Source organism: Doryrhamphus excisus, linkage group LG13 (assembly GCF_037039965.1).
Source record: "Doryrhamphus excisus strain RoL-2023G ecotype Guam linkage group LG13, RoL_Dexc_Guam_v1.1, whole genome shotgun sequence".
NCBI classification, from domain to species: domain Eukaryota; kingdom Metazoa; phylum Chordata; class Actinopteri; order Syngnathiformes; family Syngnathidae; genus Doryrhamphus; species Doryrhamphus excisus.
In genome coordinates this window covers 10650607-10673301 of record NC_136369.1, presented here as the reverse complement: position 1 = coordinate 10673301, position 22695 = coordinate 10650607, and the positions used below count along the sequence as shown (strand labels likewise).

Here is a 22695-nt window from a genome sequence, read left to right as displayed (position 1 = left end):
TAAAACAGTTCTTTGTGAGTCAAGAACTTCAGCGCTGCACAAAATGGCTTGTGAGTAGATTTTATAAGTTTAATTCCAGCTTGGCACATAACATTTCTTTTTTCAGTCAAAATTCCATTGTCAGGAATAAGGTTTTTTTTATTGTCAGCATTGGTTGGAACGGGTCAGTAGGCTTTGGAAAGTGCAGATAAATAAATAATCCCCAAACACAAACGAGCACTGTGCCATTATCCTCTCTCTTCCTCAAACCCATCATCTTCTTCTATCGTTCCTTCTACCATCTTTCTTCCTGTTGAGAGTGCAGGCTTGATTAACATTTTCCACTGTTCCGTCACCATGGCAATAAGGTCACTGCATATGATACTTAATTGAATCTTCCTGGTGCTTTTGTGTGCATCTCCTGTGTCTGGACAATAAAAAAAAAAAAAAATCTCCAACTGATGACTCCGACCCCCGTTCTCCACTCCACTCCCTTCCATCTTCCCTTTCATTTTGTGCCCCATGAATTTATTCATTTGTTTCCTCTGCTACCTCTTTCTTGTATGTCCTTTCTTCCTAAGGCTTAGTCTTCCTTGTCCTGTCACACTAGTTTACTCTTTTTTTCCACTAGCATTGTTCTTTTTCATGCTCCCCCCCACAAAGGAGCAGTACCGTGTCAGCGCCATAAGCCAAATTCAACTTTATTTAAATGTGTCCTGTGTTTATACGTGCTTGCTGGACCAACACTTGAATTACATATTGCTGTTTAATCTCCAAGTAATGCACAGTGCCTTTTCGCCCTGAAAAGCATTTGCATACTCAAATGAGTCTGTGGCACAATCATTGCATGTAATTCAAATGACACTGATGACTCAAGTGGCCAAGCAAAAGTCTGTCAGAAGAGCACAGGGTCCTCTCAGAGCAGGTGTTCTGATTAATGACTAGCAAATTGGGGTCCTCTAAGATGTAGACACTCCACGCAACGCATGGACCAACGCATAAACATATGCTCAAGTGTCTTTGTTCAAGCTAGTATAAAAGCTAATCCATGACAAGAGGGCGTCAACATTTGCAGGGAGGAAACAGCAGAGTGGATGAGGAGCATAGGGGTGAAGTAAAGGTTACAGTTGATTTTTTTTTTTGGAAGTACGATACATGCTCGATCTTGGACTGAAAAGCAGCAAGAACTATTTATCACAATGAGATTCGTGATAGTATCATTTGTCAAAAAGACGCCCGTTCATATTGACCAGTAAACAATAGAAAACGCATGCCAGGCCAGTATTGGCTTTGTTACTTGGTAAAGAAACGTCACACAAATGCACTCCAACTGCTTTTCCTCATAGGTCTTATCTGCAAGCATCTTTTGCCTTACTCACACTATGTCATTCTATATGTTTGGAAATTGATGCACAGTATGTGACTCAAACATGGAAGTCATTATCTTGAGCAAGACAAATATAACACAAGCAATATAGTCGGCCATTGTTGTTATTGGTTATGGCATACGTGTGCGAAACAACTCACTTGGGCATTTCCGGCCTGTTTTCAGCGCCTATGTGGAACTTTCCTTTTGAAATCTAGGAATAATTTAGCCTCAAAAACAGTGATGATGTGTCAAAACGACAGTATTGGTTTTACCTGCTGTCAATTGCAAACCCCCAACTTCAAAGAAATTTCCATGGTATATATACTAGCTTATAAAAAAAGAAAAATACAGCCATGGTAACCCTGTATAACTTGAAAGGTTTGCGGCACAGTAAGTCTACCTATTCTGGAGAGAATATAACACGCTTGGCCTCCCCTACTCTCCAAAAACTAATTTTCTGGAGCATAATTTGTGACGTTTTGTGCTTACCTTTGACATGTTTACTCACTATGTTGTGGAACTGGTTTTACCATATATATCATATTGTGTGAAGATATGGCGTAATAACTATAAAAGCAATCTTCACTTGTTAAATGTGCTGCAAAAAAGATCAGTGAAGATAATCTGTAATGCCACGTATAGTCAACATACAAATCCTTTATTCCTAAAATCACAAATTTGCTGAAATTTAGGGAAAAAAATGCTAAAATAATGCATAAAGCTACAAGAGAAGAGAAATATGATCTCAGGGGAAAAACTAAACTAATAAGCTTTGCTTCTTCCTACTCCTTTTGGACATGTGGAACTGTGAATTAAATTCTGTAAAGCATTAAATTGTAACTTGATGCAACGTTGCCATTACCAGTTTATTTTTTTCTAGAAACATAACTGAAAGTTGCGTCACTTTTTTTCTTCATATTTCTCAAGCTGTTGCCCATTACTTTTGTGGACCCCCGATCATGTTTTGTTTAGCTCTACCATCAGTGTGAGTACTACTGGTCAGAGTTGTGGACGGTGTTTATGCAACCTTTACTACATACCGTGATAATGTTGATTTCAATACATCATATCATATGTCTCTAGCGCCTAGTATGCTTATCCATTGGCACACCTTAATTATTTGACTTTTGAAAGGTATTTAGTTATCCAAAAAACAATACATAATTATATATGATTTAAATATAACCTTGCAAAGAAAGTAGTGCACTTTACAACAGTAGGGAGAGCCACATATACTGGACAATATGGCCATTTTAATTATATAGAAGTGGCCATGTTTACTGTACAGTGTGGCTTCATCATTTCAATTTAAAATACGTCATTTGGCACATGGAGAGTCATTTTCTTGAAAGGTCAAATTTGTTAATGTTGGTCCATTGTATTGGAAGCCATTTTTGCTCCAATAAAAGTGTGACAGTGATCTCAAGGCAATCATGGCACTCAAATAAAAGCGAGTGGTATGCGGGGTGACGCAGAAAAAAAAAAAAGTGTTCTGACATGTTTGCCATAAAAAAACCATTAGCAGTTACCTACAATTTGAAGTGACAGTCTATCAATAATATTACTCAGAAAATGGGACAGGTTTGTTGCTGTCTTTAAATCATCAGAGACCCCATATTGCGGAAAAGCAGGCAGGTATAGGAAATGCATTAAGGCTTGATGTTAATGGGTGTGGCGGGAGCTGTGGGACACCCAGGGGCACATCGCTCACATCTCACTGGGTCACACACGCCACACAGCCACCTCTGACCAACCCCTCTCTTACATGCGCCACAACTAGCATTGCTCAACACAAACATTGCATTTACTTCATTTAGCCTCCTTGGTATTTGCATCCACTCACTGGCCACAATATTAGGTATACTTGCACAATCTGAAAACCAATACAAATATTTTGCCTGTGCAAAGATAATACTGTACAGTTCTAATATCATGGTAGTAAATTATTGTATAAATATTTTATTGTGTACATATGCAATATTACACATATGTTAGTTATAAGACAAAATAATGTCAAAATATTAGCAGCATTGGAGCCGTGTTCTGGTTACGGGTTTCAAGGTATACCACGGTATGAAAAAGTCATGCTTTCAAATCATACTTTCCATCATACTGTACATACTGAGAGGAAGTAGTACTCTATGGAAGTACTCACGTCCTGTGTTATTCCTCACAGTCGGATATGGGCTTCGATGTGCTGAAACCCTGGAACATTGCATGGCACTGATGTTAGCATCAAGCAGCGCCGGTGTGATGAGATGTGTGTCCTTGTAGAGTTTTGCATCCCATAGCGTGTGGATTTAGTATGTATTTCACTTGGCTTTGCAGCTATCAAACTAATGTGTAAGCACAAAACACTATGTAAGTACATTGTAAATTCCTTCAGAATGGATGCACATTTAGAAGATTTACTCCACTTTTACTCCATACACAGTAGAGCAAGATGGTAGAACACGATGAAGGCACACATGTGGTTACTCCGCTATATGGCCCTGCTGTTGTCATCGTTGTTGGTCGACATACAGTATTACTCATATCAAAGGTCACCAATTGTGGAGATGTGATTCAAAATGAGACAGGAGTCAAACGTAAGCGAGATAAACTGTTCTCTCCTTTGAACAACAAACAACAAGCCCCTAACTGTTGTTAACAACGATCACATGACCCGGAAACAAAAGTTGGCAACAACAGCATATTAATCAAAACTCATAAAATACATACACTTGTTCACTATTATTTCACCATTATGAAATAACCTAACATTACGAAGTGTACGAGTGGTTAGCATGTTCTCCCCGTGCATGCGTGGGTTTTCTCCGGGTACTCCGGTTTCCTCCCACATTCCAAAAACATGCTAAGTTACTTGGCGACTCCAAATTGGATATACTAGGTATGAATGTGAGTGTGAATGGTTGTTTGTCTATATGTGCCCTGTGATTGGCTGGCGACCAGTCCAGGGTGTATCCCGCTTCTCACCCAAAGACAGCTGGGATAGGCTCCAGCATACTCCCACGACCCTAATGAGGCATGATCAAGCAGCATAGAAAATGGATGGATGGTAACTTTACGAAAAATACATAAACTGTGCAAGTGATTGCATTTATTTGCATTTTGCTTTTTTTTGCTTGGGTTCTTTTTTTTAGTAAGAAAATATTTATGGTCTTGTGCATATGCAGTTATGCATTTATGCATTTCAATGCATTTATTAAAAAATGATTTTGTTATTTGTTGTTATTTATACATAAATGCATAAGTTCCACTTCCATCGTGTTGTATTATATTGCTTAAATATGAAAAAAACGTTTTTTTCCTCTTCTTTTCAATAAAGATATTTCAAAAATAACAAATTTTAAAGCTGTAATTATAATACCTTGAAACTGTGATATTTTTGCCCAAGGTTATCATACCGTAAGAATCTCATACCAGCCCATACCTAGTGTATTGCATTTCTACATTTCTACACAACAATCACGTTAATAAATAAACGTGGATCTCAAGAAGTGTTTCCAGCAACTGCATAGTTAGTATAAGCCACCTTCGAAATATTTAACAAGGGAAAACTATTTCAATGAAATTATATTAAAATGCCCCGACCTCTCCATTCAAAATATTCCACCACCAATCTCCTCCAGCGAGCAATACATTCAAGTATTTTATTTGCAAACTGGCTCACTTTTAAATGTATGCAAACATCATGCAAATAAGCCCTCACATATATATACAGCCCCACACGCACACACACTAATTTTAATTCACTGGCAATCCCTTCCTCCCAAGTGGGGCATTTGTCTACAATCAAACTAAGTGCTGCATATGAATGGACCTATTAATGGATGGGGCATGCACACATAACGCAGGGCACACTTCCTTTCTCCAACCATGTTGAATATGGAAGCACGTGGAGGCTTTAGGATGCCCATCTGCTCCTCACACATGTTGCCCCAACAGGCTGCCATTGTAGCAACAAGTGCGCGCACATTTCCACGCTTGCCAGTTCCTGTCACTTGGCAGCGTGCCTGCTAGACCGCCTGCCCCCTTATCAGAGACAGACGTGATTGTGCCAGGGGAGAGAGCTCAGGGAATAGGCCCGGGAAGAGGGCAAAGGAGGGGGATTTGATTTACATACTGCAGCTTAGGCAACACTCATCTGATTCTAAACAGCTCCAAAGCAATTAAGAGTCATTAGTCCTTTTGTTTTGTCTCGTGGCGCCATGTAACAGTGACAGCATCTGGGGCACAGTGACCCCTGTGGGGATTGCCTGTGGGAATGTCGGCGCTATACGGCGTGTGCCCCCCCCCCCCCTTTCCGCCTCTTTCATGGCTGCCACGCCACCATTGACACAGCCTGTGCCTGCGTGTAAACAAACACTCAGCACCAGCCTGGCACTGCATGGGAAAGCACTTTGGCAAAGACCCAGCACTTGGAGTGTGCAGCTGCTTGTAGCACATGCCGGGTGACCAAAGCCAGTCTGCTTATCCTAATTAACCTCATCAGCTTCTTTCAAATGAAATGCTTTGCCAATTGACGGCATTCAATTAAACACTCAGTAGCATTGTGCAACACGGTGGTGGGTGTGCTTATTTAAATGTCTTTAAATGGCAACCAAAAACACTACTTGAAACAAATGTGTTCACATACATTGATATACATGCATGGACTTCTTTTGTACCCGTACACCACAACAAGTTAGGTGAAAGGAAATCATTCTAACATGTTTCCTCATACTTTGAAGAGTGCATGTGATCAAACAGCCACTCTAAATAAGATTTAATACAAGCGAATAACATTGCCTCAAGGACAATTGTGCATCTGTAATGAAGGCTGGGATGTATCTCGCAATATGTTTATGTCCGTACCTTTCATTACCCGCGTAGTAAACTGCAGGATGTGCAGCACCCATGTCTGTGTGGAAAGGCTTGAAAAGCAAAAAGACTCTCACAGGCATGGGATGGAATGTGAATGTTGTCCATTTGTGTGCCTGGAAGACCCTCAACACCCGGTATAGAAAAACACTTACTGTTAATGTAAATAGCAAGGCGGCATAAATCAGGCGCCTGTGTGCAGCCTAGGAGAATATCGTGTAATAGTTATTGCAAAATGAAGTGGCATTGGGATCAATATCCCACTATATCTCACTCTGGCGTAATGGCACCGAGGGAAGCTGGAGGCCAAGGGAGTCCAGTCCCTCCACCCCGCCACCGGCCAATAAATCTGCCTGACCTGCAGCCTGCTTATTAAAGTGCATACACAATTGGCAGCAGCCATCCTAAAATACAAGCTTACTTACTGACCTGGGGCCTCATTTATAAAACTTGCTTAGCCGCAAAACGGGGCTTGAAAGTTTCGTCCGCACTTCCTACGCAAAAGTTGGAAGTTATAAAAACGAACTTAGCGTGAGAATGCGCCAAACATGTACACACCTTTTTGGGTCATGGTAAAAGGTGACGCGCATTTTAAGTGGTGAATCACATAGTAGAAATACACATGCAATGGAAGCTAATAAAGATTTATCCATCATTGAATGAAAACATCACGCCATTATGACCTGGCGCTGACCATTACGCACATAGATAATATTATGTATTAAATTAATATGAATGAAAACAAACATCAGGCTATCAATTAAATCATTGTTGAAGTTTACAAGACACAGAGCTTTTCTTTGGATAGTGTACAGTGTCGGGGCCGTGTGCGTAAAATTCCTAAATGCATGATCACATACATTAATTCCTCATAATAGAACTAGAATATATTGTAGCTCATATTTGGATGTTGTTAATGTTATCCTTAACAGCCAATCACAGGGCACATATAGACAAACAACCATTCACACTCACATTCATACCTATGGACAATTTGGAGTCACCAATTAACCTATGCACGGAGAGAACATGCAAACTCCACATAGAGGTGGAATTTAACTCGGGTCTCCTAGCTGTGAGGCCTGCGTGATAACCACTCGGTCACTGTGCAGGTTAATGTTATCATGAAGTTAAATATCTTTCAACTATCTGTCTTGAATTACAGCTATTCATTTTCAACATAATGGAGTCATTGCTTCCGCCTTTAAATTAAATGGGTTTGCTGAGCTTATATTCATCTAACATGGAAATGTGTGCCTTGACATCCGACCACTATTTTTTTTTCATTTTAACATGGGTACCCCGTTCCACTGACACTGCTGACATCAGACTCGCTCATCTTGGTCTTGTCATGCCACTGCTATGTCCTCCACATGTGATGTTTTTATGGGCCTCCAATTCTCCAACTAAGATTTCCACCTCAGTTTCAATGAAGTTTCGCTTCTTCGTCTTCGGCTTCTCAGCAGCCATGATTGAGAAGCACTCAGCCTAATGCATTCATTCATTCATTTTCTACCACTTATCCTCACGAGGGTCGCGAACATGCTGGAGCCTATCCCTGCTGTCTTCGGGCGAGAGGCGGGGTACACCCTTGGCTGGTCGCCAGCCAATCACAGGGCACATATAGACAAACAACCATTCACATTCATACCTATGGAGTCGCCATTAACCTAGCATGGCTTTGGAATGTGGGAGGAAACCGGAGTACCCGGAGTAAACCCACACATGCACGAGGAGAACATGCAAACTCTGCACAGAGATGGTGGAGTGTGTAATCGAACTCGGGTCTCCTAGCTGTGTGGCCTGCGCGCGAACCACTCACCTGCCATGCAGCCCAGCGAAATGCAATCAAGGCTCATTAAAAGGAATTTATATGAGCTAGCTAACAATGCACGTCATTTCGACCATAAAAAAGTGTGTTCTTTTGACTGCTTTGCTGGAACTAGTGTATGAAGGCTATATTGTAAGACATTGTATCTATGCAAGCTGGCAGTGAGCAGGTTATTTTGTCATCTATTTTCATTGCTCTGATAGCAAAGTCGTAGTTTGAGGCACATTGACCCGAATGGCTAGAAGAGTTTGGAAGGGGAACAATGCGCTCTCTCCACTTTGGCCTGGGCTGTTTTAAATATATACTGTATTTCAAATGAGATGGAGAATCAAATAAAATTCTAAAAGGGAGTAGTTTTGGTTTTACATATTTTTGTGCCTTGTCTGTATTTCATACATATTATTGCTGTCCTTTATCTGCCCTCAGGTTGCAATATAACTTTATAACAAACAGCAGGCAGCCCACAGACAGAGTGGAGTGCAAAATAATAATATAATGATAATGGCTCTCAGTGATTTGCTTGATTATTCAGGTTTTATCCATACATAAGATTATGTTTCAAGCTAAGTTCAGCTTTGGGGCAAATATTATTGGCCAGTAAGGCGGATGTAGGCAAAAGGTTATGTATTGGAATGGTAGGGAAGTACAAAGAGCGGTAAGACCTGTGGTTCACGTTTTTTTTTCTTGCATACAGTCGAGGATATTAAATTTAAGGCTGTATGTAGACAATGATGCGATTGTTTTATGTTTTGCAGGCGTAGGACTGTGAGGGAAGTGTTCCACTGCTTTACAGTTGGTAAGTGCTTCCTTAAAACATGTTTTTTATTCTTGTAGTTCACAACTTTTTTGTAGAAAGTTTTTCATTGTTTTCACTGCACAAGGTTGGAGAAAGTAAGGGTGAAAATTAATATTGTTCGAGATATGGCATGCAGTGGGCTCCTGCTGACCTATGACCCTTATGAGGACAAGCCGTATAAAAAAGTGAATGAATGAATATAGCCTACAGTAATTGATGCACTTCTCCGAAAATCACAAGCTCGCTTTTATTATGCACAAATGTGTGGTCGAAAGAAAAAGAAAGACAAAAACAGTAAGTGGGTATTTGTGTTTCTCAATAACGTAATTCTGACTGGGGAAGTCAAATTTACTGCATTTAAGTGCTCAAAAATACAATACATCTACACTCAAAACACAGTTCAGTTCCATTTTAAATACTAATGGTTTTATATTTGTAGATAAATATTGATTTTGATCCAAAAAAACATTTTGTTTTGTTTATGTTGTGGTATAGTTGTTTAGTTATTTGAGCTGTGACAAAAGCTAAATATTTGTTTAATTTATGCTTCAAATGTGTCTTTTTTTTAGTCAGCAACTGATATTTTCCTGAAACTTACATATGTTCTACTGCTGAATCCCAAAGAACACAAAAAGGTAGTAACGTAATTTTTTTTTGATAAAAAACTTTAGTGTAATCTTTCTTTTGGTGGGTTTCATGTCTATATGGTATGTATATATATATATATATGTGTGTGTGTGTGTGTGTATATATGTGTTATGTGTGTGTATATATATATATATGTATATATATGTGTATATATATCTATATATATAGTACATATATACACGAGTATACATAATTTTGTCCTTTGTTTATCTTTTTGTTCATAAAATACAGCAAAATTGGGCATATGATGAATCATGATCAGTTAAATTGTAAATTCATAATTAAGTATATATATATATGTATATAGAATCTATATCGATACGTGTATCAAAAGTAGTGCATAACACATTAACAGCAGTAACTATGTTTTTAGCATAATTAGATGCTCAATCATGTGCATCATATCAAGCCATATCAAACAAACAGAGGCTTTATTCTGACTTGAACACAACAGCAGTACAGTTCCAACATCGTTTATGTATCTCTTATTGAAAAACACCTCTATAGTCCGCTCAGAATCGGTACAACACATCCTCATTGTCACTAGAAGCCCACGGGATGCATTTACGAACACGTCCAACATCAAAACAAGGTTAACGAGGTCTTTGTTTTGCATGCATGTCTTAATTTACACAGTGTCTTTGAACACAAGCCCCAATTGCTCATAATAACATGGTTAAAGTGTGATTCAAATGATCTGCTACCATTAAAGAAACTCGTGTTGGGCAAATGCATTTTCATATGTGGTATCTTTTAGCTTGATATACATTTTCAGTTCATTTTGTTTATCTTTTCGTTGACAAAATACGGTAAAATGCATATTTCACACATAGTTGCAAATATTGATTAATCATTATAAATTATTTTCAAAGCTGATTAATTGGAACATTGATCATCATTTGACATTTTTAATATACATACAATGTTTATATACTACATATACTTTCGAATACATCAAATTCTCTACAAGCAGCACAGTTCGTCAGCAGAGAGCAGTATTATTATTGACATATTGTCGAAGTACACATTACAGATAAGTGGAAACATCCAACACAGCCGCTGACCACAGGTGTCCATCTTAACAGGAGCTGATGTATGTAAATGACATGTAAATGTGCCACCCAGACTGACCCTGTAGCCTCCATGTCAATTTGTGAGCGGTTGCTCACCAATCATCCTCTCCTAAATGAGTTGACAATAGAGCCATGTATTGATCTGGTCAGGACTCAGGGAGAAGGGTCAAGAGCATGACTTACGTACACATCTACATAATGTCTGCAGGTACAATCTAGCATTAGCATCACTGATACACTCTTGTTCTGTCTATCAGCTGTATGTGACAGCTTGATATATACATTAGACACACTGAGACAGAAAAATTGATATACTTTAATGAATTAATAACACCAAGCAAGTCCAAATTAAAATGAATTTATTAACCTGTGAATACCTTGTTTCAGGAAACTTGAGCAGGGGTGTTCAAAGTTTGCCCTGGGGGCCATAATGGCCCACAGCTATTTTTTTATTGGCTACACATTCTACAAATATAAAGAAACAACAGCCAGTAATTTTAGAAGAATACTGATGAAATATTAAAGGAGGACAGTCATAATATGAATAGAATAAAATGTTGAAATACAGTCATCCATCATTTACAATTAATTGGTTCCAGACTTGAGCGCAGTAAGTGAATTTCCATGAAGTAGGATTCAACATTAATATACAGAATATTTTCTTAGTTAGAGCATAGAAAACCTTTTTATGACTTTCTAAATACAGTTTTTGACATTATCAAAGCCCTGTGGACATGAAATAAGACACCTATAGTCACCTTTACGGAACATTGTGCAGGCTACATGATCACTGCAGGGACATAACAGACAGCGGCTGCTAGCATAGCAAGCTACAGCACTATCTAGCTATCTAGTTAGCCTCTCCAATTTACTCATTCTAACGGTGTGTCAAACAGAGTGTAGAAAAAGGAAAAAACCACTTCCGCAGCATATGGGAGGAGGACTTTTCTTCACTCTATCATGTCAGACATACCATGGCTGAGAAAAAAAGAGAGATGAAATACTGTAAAAAAAAATTAAAATAAAAACAAAAGCTGGGAGGCGGGCTGTTTTTTTCATTAAATATAAAAAAATGTCTCAACATATCTACATTAAAAATCAATGGATTTTTCAGAATGCTGCCCTTATTAGAAAAGGTTTGTACACTGCTGCTTCAGAATGTTTACATCCCAAAAAACTGTGACCTTGTGAAACTCCATCTCCAACATTTTTATCGTATCTATTGCATTCGGTTTTATGTGTTGGTGATGTTTAAAAATAGTTAACTTTTAATGTGTTTTTTGACTAAACACGCTTTAACACAAGAGGCTACATGTACATAGGTTGAGGATACAGCTAAAAGCAACGTACTAAAAAGAGCCTAGAACCTTTTACATCTGGCCAGATGAGGCAGGGAGAATGCAGGGAAATTCCATTTGTAACTACTAGTTCACCTTCTTGCATACTGAAACTTCCCCACGTCCCTCACTCCCTTTCTGATTCATTTGGAGTGACCAGTGATAGAGCAACATCTGGAAGGAGCAGCAGTTTTCACTGCCAGTGTTTTTTTTGGTCGAGATCCTGGCCCCTGATAATCCATCTCCCTCCTCATTAAAGGAGCTGAATAAACATGGGCCTCTTCCAGTTGTTCCTATGAATTTCCTCAGCAGGCGTCAGGAGACCTAAGCAGGGGCTACCGGATCAAAGCTGCCGCCAGCCCCTAGTTGCACCCAGAGTGAGAGTGTGTTCCGGGGTTGGGCCCATTACCTTTTTCCCCGAGAGCCCCAGAGGCCACTGGGTCACAGAGGCAGTCAGCTCACTGGTCTGGGATCAGCAGAGGAGGAGGGGAAAAGAAAGTAAGTAATTGGAAAGGAAACAAGGGGAAGGAGAAAATATGATTGGGAGTGCGGAAAGAAGACCTGTGACTACGGTTGGGCATCAAGTCTCGAGTATCGATGGGAACCGGTACTAACATTCTGGTTCTTCTAGGATCGTTCAAGTGTTTTTATTTCCATCCCTAGTTTCCATCAGAAAACAGCATTTTAGCGACAACATTGGCAACATGTCATGTGGTCATTACATGTTTTTTGAGGGACTACCAGTGTTTAAAAAAATTGAGTAGACCCACTGATTGTGGTGGGGAATGGCTATTAGCAACTCCAGACTCGGTGGGCTGATAATTTGCACCCCGCTCCTTGTATGCACAATCTATATTGCTACATAGACAGCCGTTTTTGTTCTATTACTTACTAATAAATTGTTACTGTTTGCTCTTCTGGCTCTTGGACACGACCAAGTAATGTTGGAAAGGTGTCGGGGTTCAGCAACAGTTTGTCGGCTGACCCATGTTCATAAAACAGTCCAGTGTGAAATGTTGTTGACAGATTAAACTTTTTAATTTTGCTGGTAGGGAATCAGGAACTCAAACCACTTCTGCCTGATTTTTGCCTCGTTAGGAATTGTAAAGAAGTTTAGCTTTCTCTTACACACTTGCTAACACCGCAAACAAAGAAGCACAGCTTTGGGGAGGGCCGACAGCGCATGCCCATATAAGGAAACAGCACTCTGTGACATCACAAACAGCCAGTGTTAGAACACTCTCTGAAACAGAGCGTTCAGAGCCATCCCAAACGTCTTTCAGGACTCACTTCCAAATTCTCAAACCTCATTATCTGAAACTTTGGCATCATTTAACACAAGAGTACAACATTTTAACAATATTTACAGGTCATAAAAGTCGAAAAAGCATAAAAGCATATCCTAGTTATGGCGTTCTTACAGTAACAGACATTTTTGAGGTTTAATTCCAATCAGTTCTGTAAAAATGACTTCCTAAAGTGGAAGTACGTATATCTTTGAAGGACAGTTCTGGCAGCCAATGGAGGTGCTCCCCAAACATTATAAAACATGTTCTTATTGATTGTTTAACAGAACTTTTGCATCTCAGTGGTACATGCATGATAAAATCATTGTGGATTTACCTGCTTGTCGATGGATAAGAAGAGATTCAGGTCATCTTCAAGTAACAGCAAGTTATTACGTTATTGAGATTTACCTCCTCAAGCTAAAACTGATTCATCTTTTGAGCCTTGACTGTTCATCTGGCCTCATTTTTAACACAAGTGCTGTTCGATTTTGAAGAATAAATTCTAATGTTGTGCACATTTGTTATAGCCATGACAAGAAAGCCTATGGGAAATACCAGTGTAAACTACCATGTTGTCTTAATGTAACATCATTTTTTATTTTTTACAGTATTTGTACTGTACTATGCAGTAAGTGCAAATATTTACGGGGTTACCTTTATCACCACAGTTTGACGTAAAGCATCTGAATAAGTGTCTTTATTTGACAAGTTGGCAATGAGAATGGATTACACACATACAGACACATGCACGCACACACACACACACTCACACACACACAAAACAAATATTAAATGACCAATGTAATTAACTTATCTGGCTTGTAGCATGATAGGTAGGGATGTGCTTGGAAATGACCATCGTGTTTGTGGGATTGTAAATGTCCACTGTGTGTGTGTGTGTGTGTGTGTGTGTGTGTGTATAAATGGCCCTGTGGTCGTCATCAGCCTCCCATCAGCCCCTCCATTAGTTACTGAGCTGTGGGTCTGTGCTGGGAGCCCACCTGCCCTGAATACAGATTAGGTAAGGAGAGTATGAGCTGCAAACACAATGAAGACAAACACACACTCACAAATGATAAAAATTAATATAGTGTTTACTTGCACATGCAATTCCATAATTTATGGCAAACTCCTAAATAGGATAATTGGCCGGTGTGCACCTTAATGATTGAGATGCTGCAATAAGAGACATAAAACAATAGTGAAGCCGTTGAAGATATTTCCTTTGGCTGTGAAAAAGCACACAGACTTACAAGTACTTCATCTGGTGGCAGGCGGCACATCATAGCTTACACACTCTGAAATAACGTCACACACTGCAGAGTACACACAGCACAAAAGCAAACATGGTTGCCTACTTCGCTTGTCCTTCTGGAGCTTTAGACCCACACACTCGTGACGGGAAATCTGCAGGCAGTCATTAAAGCGAGCCAAGCAAACACACCGGCGCCATGCTCATGCACACACTGTTTTCACCACTGTTGTCTTGATGCATGTGTGCACTGACAAGCATGGAGACACAATGAGAAAATGTATCTGAAACAATACGTATGGAAAAGGAACAGTGCTTAGGTTTATATGGTTGCTAATAACTTCGGTATTGGACTGTATCCTAAATAAAAAAAAAACATATTATGGTGCTTACAGCATATTCTATTTGGCATAAATTATTTTTTAATGAAATGTGAGAAATTGTTTGTCCATTTGTTGCTATTCAGTTTCACACACGATGAAGACATTGTCTCGCTAAATCAAGTCATTAAACATAAAAAGAAAATAAAAGCCGGTGCTTGCAATTTTAAGGAGAAATTATCACTTTTTTTAATCATAATAAATATTTTGGACACAAAATAAATGCTATCCAATGTAGTTACTGTATATTAAATCGGATCAAATGAATGAATACTCAAATACGTTTTTAATTTACCACTAAAAAGCTTGAAAACTGAACTTAAAAGGGTTATAGAGTCATCATCATCATTTAAAAGGTGTATGAACATTGAATCCTGTCACAATATTAAAGCAAACTACTGTATTTGATCATGTGATTTAGATCTTTAGCTTTAGTATTTCTAATATCACAATAACAGAACAGTATATGTCTTAGAGATTCGCCAAATAGGAAAGGGTGCATGATGAGTTTGAGTTGTGGTGTGTCCCCTCTGACAGCGCAATGGGGCCCATGGGAGACCTGGGTCAGAGGGTCTCCCAACTATTCCCCCCCTCCCTTTTAACATTACTTTGCCATTTCAAGTCACCTAGTTTCTATTTCCTCCAATAATAGCTAATAAGCTTTTCTGTCGGAAATCACAGACGCTTGCGAGTGCTGGCGCTGAGGCCCGCCTGAATGGCCTGTAATTGCGGTCCACAAGTCCCCTTTTAGTTTATTTTTTTGCAGTGTTTTTGGATTGACTGCCCCCCCCTACCTCCAACCCCCAAGTCCTCTTGGTCCTGTGCGCTTTGCGGCTGATTGCATGCGGCGCATGCCCCACACTCAGTAATCAGACAGGCGCTAAAGAAGGGAGCAAAACAGCAACTCAAGGACCTTTTATAATTGGGAGGGATTTGGGGTGCAGATGGACTTTACATTTGGTACCAGAAAAAGATTGCGATCGTGTTTGGGCTGGAGAAAGGGTGGTTGCGGCAACAAAGGTGGCAAAAGCCTCCATTTGATTCATTGTGGTGCAGTTATGAGTCATCGTCTTGTATTTCTCTGTTGTTCCCGTGTCACTGGAAGTGGGATGGCATCATTTTGCATGCCAAAATCAAGTACATTTTAAGAACCACTTGCTTTTAGGACCAGCGTTACAGATTTAACTGCACAGCCACTATATGCTTAACACTGGATCAAATTGATAGTACGCCTTTTTCTCCAAATATGTCAGCCACTTATCTTGATTTTTATTGTTGTGTGAAGTGATTTAGACCTATTAAGGAGTTTGTGACATTGAGTTTAAAATTTTTCCTCTTACTGACGTTTGGATTTTTTTGCATTATGTTTATTACCATAGGGAAGTTTCATAGAAAGCCACTGAATGGCTGAAATGATTTGTAATCATGTGCTCATGTGATCTCATAATACGTCTGACATGAACAAAATTCACAGATTTTCAACAATGTGAAACTACTTTTTACCCAAGCATATCCTAATGTAATCCACTAAAGAGTTATTTCTCACATATAGCAATGGTACAATAGGTAAATAAGATTTAACATTTCATAATTAATACCTCTATGACTGATCTTTAATATGTATGCAAATTATTCATATCATTAATGTACTCCAGTAAATAGATGAGGCCTGTGAGATTGGGTTGGCACAAAACGGGCAAAAAATATTCTAGTAAAAGCAAACTAGCGGCTAATAAATAGCTTAGTTTTTAATTACATGGTGAAAACTGTTAGGAGTTACTGTAGGGGAAAGAAAACAAACCTGTCCCCAAAGACACCCTCAGTGGCTCCTCCTCAAGTTCCACAGGCCACAGTCCAGCCTTGGTTAAAGAGTAAAAACATGCTTGTTTCCTTCTCAGAGCAGTTCATGCTGCTGTTTTCTTGCAACTGTGTCTCAAATTAAAGTTGTATCTAGAAACCCAAACATACGTGCAGTACAGCTGAGCACCACAGTATATTCGGGTCTGACATACGTATCTATTTTGAGGGGCAGACAATGATTCGGAGTGGAATCGGTGTGTTCCATTACGTGTATTCTTAGCTGACTCTTTTTAGCTGTTTTTTATATGTTTATAAGTTTATCAGATATTTATCAGTTTGTTTATCAGATAAAGATGGTGGAATGATGATGGGCAACATTCCCAAAAAGTGTAGTTTTCCTTTAAGTCAGAGTTCAGTGTAGCTCAATACGTAATCTTTACACTTAGTGTAGCATTTTACTATGAAACTTAAACAAAACACCTGAAAAACAGTCAGTAGTGTCTATACAGTATCAACCCATATTTTCACATTTTATTGCATATCACCTGACCTGTAAATCTCTTGTAGATCATAATTGTTCCATGCAAATATATTTTTCTGGAGCAAAATTCTAGTGTTGATAATGAATCATGTTTCATTCCGCCAAGAAAAGCAAAAAAAAAAAAAAAAAAGAAAAACAACACACCTACCCATAGCATAAACCATATTTGTACATTACAAGAAATCAATGTAAGAACCTGCCTAAAACATGTTATGTGTCTATAAACTAGTTAGTTAGATTTGTGGGACCTCTCAGTTTGGTTCTACGCATACAGGATAATAAACTTGACCTGAAACACAGAAATATTGCATTGTGGGTAATTTCTCTTGACGAGCCAATCGATAATTATTACAGAGCATGTATTTCCACCATCAGGGCACTAATGAGAGACACTGAGGTGATAGACGCTACCACAAAAAGGCAGAGAACCACTTAACCAGTGCAATGGCATTATTTTGTCAAGACCCTTCTCCAAGTCGTTCATCTCAAAACAACAAAACAACAAATTACAATATATAGTGTAGAATATGCACAGAATCATGCACAAAAAGTTGATATATGCCGTGCAAAACTATCTCACATGCACTACTTGTGTCTTAAAATGTAATCATGAAGGAGTGAATGAGTGAAATGAGCTTGCAATAAAACATTGTAAGGTGTAAGCTATTGCAGGGTGGTTGTGGAATTTTGTTTTGATACAATTTTATGTGTGTATTTATTTTTGTATTTTTCGACAGTCACGCAGAGTCGGGCAATCTTTATTACTTTATTTTGAAATGAACACATGAATAACAGTGCAATTCCAACAGCATATACAGTATGTGTTGCAAAAAACGCCTCTCCGTTTGCTTCCTCGTTCTCACCACACTACTGCGAGGTGCATTCACAGACACTCTGAACTTTGAACATCACAGTAACATCACATGCTCGGAAAACCCATGAAAAAAAACTCAAAATATGTGAATTCAGTTTAAATTACGTGGTGCCTTTGAACGCAACCACTGAGTGCTTATAATAATACAGTTATAGTGTGATAAAAAAATACAGCAAACAGCAAGTACAGAAAATGTTACGCAAATAGATTTTCAGACATGTGTGGTATCGTAATGTACATTCAAATATACATAACATACATAAATATATCCTCACAAAGGGAAAGTATGCTGTCCAGAAATTCCAATGTGTGAGCATAAAGGTACTATTGGGGTGTTATTGTTAGTCTAGAGGGCTCTAATAATGACTAAAAATGTTTTTACAATGTCCTAAACATTCATTCATTTTCTATCGCTTTTCCTCACGAGGGTCGCGGGGTATGCTGGAGCCTATCCCAGCTGACTTCAGGTGAGAGGTGGGGTACACCCTATAACCATGTTTCTATTCATGGGCATATTTCATAGAAAATAACAAATGGTGAATCATCCGAATAATAAAATTCCAGCCAAAAGTTATGAATGATGCTGGCATGAGTCGCTGCTGCAACACCGTCCTCAAACATGGTGGAAATGCAATCTGTAAAGGTTGAATCAGGGCTGAAGAAAATGTCTTCAATAAACACGAAGAGTCCAGTCATCTGGTTCAACCTTTGTGGATTAACCACGGACTGGATTGTTGGGAATCTCCGCAGACACATGGTGGACATGCCATCAACCTTCCAAAAAGATACTATATTTTGCAAAGTAAATCATTTATTCTGCAATGATTTAAAAGTAGTCAGGGGATTTATGAATTTTTAAACAAGATATGTGACTAAAATCGTAAGCACCGTAATTCAAAAACGCTGTGTTTTTCCTCCTAATTAAAGTGTGGATCTTTTGGAAAATTCCTTTAACGTGAAAGTCTCTCTCAGATTTCAGCATTAAATGTTGAAGCAGCACAAAAAAGTTGTTATAGCACTAAAATTGTACACTCCTTTATGCTGCAGATGGCGTGCCTAAAATCGTGTTATTAAGCTTAACGCTGTGTTCTGTAAATGTTAAAAAAAATGCTATCTTTAGGTAACTTTGCACTAAATTTGAATGTTTTTTTTTTACCTATGTTTATAAGTGTTCCTATTTTGTTACATGCAAAAATTTGCAAAAATATAATTTTAAAGTAATGCAAAGAGACTTAATTTCTTGGAAAAACATCATGTTTTCCTATTGGAAGTTGATAGATGAACCCACCTCCCATGTGTTGTGTCTGTGTGTTGCTGTTTCACGTTTCATTTTCAGAGTAACTGTATGTTTATGTGCACATTTCCTTAATTGCATTAAGAGGATGACGCACTTTCTTACTCTGTTTAAGCTCACTTTAATTGCCTCTGAATGGTGCACTGGGGAAGCGGGGACTGAAGGCACAATGTGGACATGCAATTAGCTATCTTTCATAAGCTGCTTCGGGGGAGGAAGGAAATACGAGCAAGGGCTCCAATTCATGGAGGAATTTGGCACGCGAGGCAACAAATGCTATTTCGTGGTGGCATCTTGATGGACTGACATTTTATTCATTAAAGAGTCAGACATTTGGGGAAAGCAAGACAGAGAGAAGTGGTCAAAGGGAGCGAGGCGCTGTGATAAAAAGGCGTAGACACCACCAAGATAGAGGTGAGGTGCAAATAAGAAATGAAGACGGAGGGAGTGAGCTAAGAGTGATTGAGGGAGATCACACCGTGATGCATGTGTGTGCGAGCCCTGGCAAAATGTCACTTTAGTTGTGAAAAAGTGCCACCATGATGACAATACGTCTCCAGGAACCATCCGGCATGTGCTGGATCCTGGGAATTGCACCCATTTTACATATTTCACCCAAAGTGACATATCAAGTGGAACACATGCAGGATACTTCCTGTTGGAAAAATAATACCAACGCTCCTTCATTTGCTTCTGTCGTAAAAAGGACCGTTTTATCGCTTTCCAACATAAACGTTTTCATATTCCTTCCTTGATCGTAATAATGGCTGTGCAGTCCATAAAACCTTTATACTTTATAAATATTAATTTCTTCTGAACATATTTTTAGGCATGTCTAATGTGGACTGATGATAATCACATAAGTAGCTCTTAAAACACGCTATTAGTTTACGATCCTTTATCCAGATTGGAATCGAGCTGCGCCAGCATTTTTCAAGTGTATAAATTCATAAGAGTAAATGTAAATGACGTCATGCATTAAGTTAATGGCATTGTTGCATATTTCCCGAGCTTTTAATAGCACACAATGCAATAGGTACAACACATATTCGTACCACGCTAACCCCTCCTTCTCCCTGTCACGCTCCTCATTTTTCTTTGCTCATTCCCCCCCGTTTTTCATTTTTCCCCTCCTGTGACACCCCACCCCTTCCCCCATCTTGGACAACCTCGCCCTGTCCCCCCTGTCTCTCCCCATCTCCCCCTTTCTCTCATCCCCACTCACATCTCCCCATCCCTTTCTCTCCCTCTCTCTTTTTTCATTTAATAGTGGACCTCGGAGTGGTTGCCATGTCGACCAGCCGGCATATTACTATGGCAACCGGTCTGAGCGAGACAAGGCTGCTGATTAGGGAGAGATGTCTAGTGTTGCCTGTCCAGAGGAGGGTGGGGAGGAAAAAGCGGGGAAATGGTGTTGGGGTGCTGGAGGGGGACTGCATATTATGGAGCTGCATATTGTACATGTGGATATCCGTGTGTGTGTGTGTGTATTCTGCATGCTTGCATCTGAAAAAAGGCTGGTCACTTTTTTAATAGCAAGTCAAAGCCCACACATAATATTACTTGCAGCCATGTACTGCCTTACACTATCCATATGATTACAGTCTGACTGTACATTTATGGAAATGGTGGAATAGTGTCGAAGCACACTTGCCGTGAATAAATATGCTCATTATACTTTTGTGGTGCAGGTTCTGGACTCGAACTTGACTGCACATGTGCTGCTACTGGACTCAGGTGGGCTCGCATCTAGTGATATGACATGTGAGGGACAGACCATTTTTTTAAGCTGAACCCTTCCACAGGAGCACTAATGAACATAGTAGAGGACGCCACAGACCTCCCAGATCCATCAGAGAAACTAATTACAAAGATCCAATTAAAGACAGAGGGGGGGTTGGAGGGGAGATTGGAGTTGGGAGTCACCAATGGGCCCAGTCAAGCCGTCAGCTCATTGAAGATCGTAATTATGGTTTATTTATTATTCATCCTTGAGCTAAATAAGAGCCTGGCATTTCAATAATAATAATAAGCACAGATAAAAAGGCAGCAAAAACTACAGACTTACTAATTGCTGTGCTTTGGAGATTAAACGACTGGAAAAATGTTGTTGTTTACTTATTCATAACATCCAGAAGCAGCATAACCGCGTAGCAATCCACACAGCAAATTAGGTTTTCCTCATGAGATCTCCCTGGTGGACATAATCCTCAACAAAACCAGGATGCCATGCCTCCCTTAACAAGTGTGTGTGTGTGTGTGTGTGTGTGTGTGTGCGTGCGGTGTAGGTCTGTAGCACTGGGCAGACATTTAATGGCTGGCTGTTTTTATTCTGATGAGGTCTCATTAGGTTGTGATGTGAAGATTGATGTTTGGTCTGAAAGCTGAGACATGAGAAAATATACATGTTGCATATTATATTTCTATGCAAAAGTTTTGTTTAGTATTCAGGAACGGAAAACAGAAAATTTTGTTATTTTAACAATATATTTCACAGTAGACATTATGACATAATAAATAGTAGGACATTTCAAAATTCATAGAGATAAGGCACAGTGGTCAAGGAAGACCCCCTTAATATTTGGCAGTCATTTGAATAAAGTTCCTATCACAGGAATATATTTTCACCATTTTAGTCATGACATCAATGGAACTGTCCATCATCTCAATCATAACGCCAATAAAAAACACATTTGTCAGTTTTGTTTAATTGTTACAAATGTAATTTTGCCTATTAACTTGCACATTAGAATTGTTAGTATATACAGTATTTATACAGCATATGTTATAAAAAAAGAATAACTGTGTGTAAAGGTGATAATAGGGATGTTATTTCTAGTCTACAGGGTTTTTATAATGGTAAAAATTATATTTAAGAAGTCATACAAAGGTTTTCTATGATATAACTGCGAAAACATTTCGTTTCGTAATATTGAATCTTACTTTGCGGAAATTCATACATTAACACGGCGTTTCTCAGGAAGTGACGCATTGACGACATATGTTGAATAAGGAGATCATTGTCACAGAATATTTTTTAGTTGACAAATTCACTTGTCGTCTTAATGAGATAATACATTCACAAAACATGTTCAAGTCCAGGATGGAATTCATATAGCGATCAGCAGCTTTTTCCATATACAGCCATCTTCTCTCTGCCTCTCTTTCCCCTAAACTGAACTCTTAAGGCACCTCATCATAAGACTGCCAGCTCTTGGCCTCACTGGCTGTGGCAGAGGTGAAGAATATCACATCATCATAAAGTGGAGATGGCATTACACTCATCACAAATTATAGATGAATTTTAGTGTGTGCTGGAAGGCCTGGTAGTCTAGTGCTTCACTCAAGTGACTCTCATAGCCTGCAATC

The 22695-nt window shown here is 39.1% G+C and overlaps 1 protein-coding gene across 7 annotated transcripts in view; it reads left to right on the top strand.

Annotated features, from left to right (window-relative positions):
* zfhx3b (zinc finger homeobox 3b) overlaps window positions 1–22695 on the top strand; it is a 331153-nt gene that overhangs the window by 126276 nt on the left and 182182 nt on the right. For all 7 annotated transcript variants that reach the window (XM_078795720.1, XM_078795721.1, XM_078795719.1 and 4 more), the window contains one exon: window positions 8798–8838. The gene's annotated coding sequence lies outside the window, so the exon portion shown is untranslated. The remainder of the gene's footprint in view (window positions 1–8797; window positions 8839–22695) is intronic.